Genomic DNA, 1,057 nt, shown 5'->3' with positions numbered 1-1,057 from the left:
GTGTGTGTGTGTGTGTGTGTGTGTGTGTGTGTGTGTGTGTGTGTGTGTGTGGGTGTATGAGTCAAGACTATGCAAGTGATTGGGTGAGAGATAGCAGCATTGTCAAAGGATTTCCATCTTGTTCACTAATAATGTTCACTATCATTATTGGCACAAAATGAAATGTTAGACTAAATTGAGAAATATCCGTTATCCTGTTAGGCCTAACCTGAACTGTGGCAAACAAATGACAACTTGTCCTTTCAGATCAATGCTGAAGCCTGGCTAATAAACTACAGATTGTCTTTATTTTTATCTGAACCAAAACATAGGCCAACAAATAGCTTCCAAACACGCAAGCTGTCGGCTGGTGCTATCTGTTATCTCTCTCTCCCCTCGTGTACTGGGAGGGCTAGCATTATCTCTCTCTCTCTCTCACCTCGTGTACTGGGGGCTCCAGCGGCTAAGTGAGTAGTGAGTTTAGACTCAAGTAATGTCAAGCAAGTGTCGCTGACACGGGGATCAGATGGGTGGTCACTGGGGTGTGTGTCCTTGAGCAAGACACGACATCCCTAGCTCAAAATACAGGGCGTTGCACAGAGGCGACCGACAGTGGCATTGTTGTAAACTGTACTGTATTTGTGTAATATTGTGTATTTATGTATGTATTTATGTATGTACGTATTTATAATTATGTATTCATGCATGTAAATATATGTTTGCCATTGTGAACCAAAGTGCCCTTCCGGGACAAAATAAAAGGGTATTTTATTTATTTTTTATATAATTATCTCTCTCTAGTAGTAGTAGTAGTAGTAGTAGTAGTACAGGGTTTCACGGTGCTCGCAACTGCATAAGGTCATATGAGCGCGCGAAACACAAGTTTATCTCTCTCTCTCTCTCTCACCTCGTGTACTGGGAGGGCTAGCATTATCTTTCTCTCTCTCTCTCTGACCTCGTGTACTGGGAGGGCTAGCATTATCTCTCTCTCTCTCTCTGACCTCGTGTACTGGGAGGGCTAGCATTATCTCTCTCTCTCTCTCTCTGACCTCGTGTACTGGGAGGGCTAGCATTATCT

At 43.2% G+C, this 1,057-nt stretch overlaps 1 protein-coding gene across 1 annotated transcript in view; it reads right to left on the bottom strand.

The window, feature by feature from the left end:
• Window positions 1-1,057, bottom strand: part of LOC101849339 (serine/arginine repetitive matrix protein 1) — a gene marked incomplete in the record, with an annotated part of 26,259 nt that overhangs the window by 7,704 nt on the left and 17,498 nt on the right.

The sequence above is a fragment of the Aplysia californica genome, unplaced genomic scaffold, assembly GCF_000002075.1.
Source record: "Aplysia californica isolate F4 #8 unplaced genomic scaffold, AplCal3.0 scaffold01160, whole genome shotgun sequence".
Classification (NCBI taxonomy): domain Eukaryota; kingdom Metazoa; phylum Mollusca; class Gastropoda; order Aplysiida; family Aplysiidae; genus Aplysia; species Aplysia californica.
The sequence above is the reverse complement of the archived record's forward strand: the minus strand, read 5'-3'. Positions and strand labels throughout refer to the sequence as shown.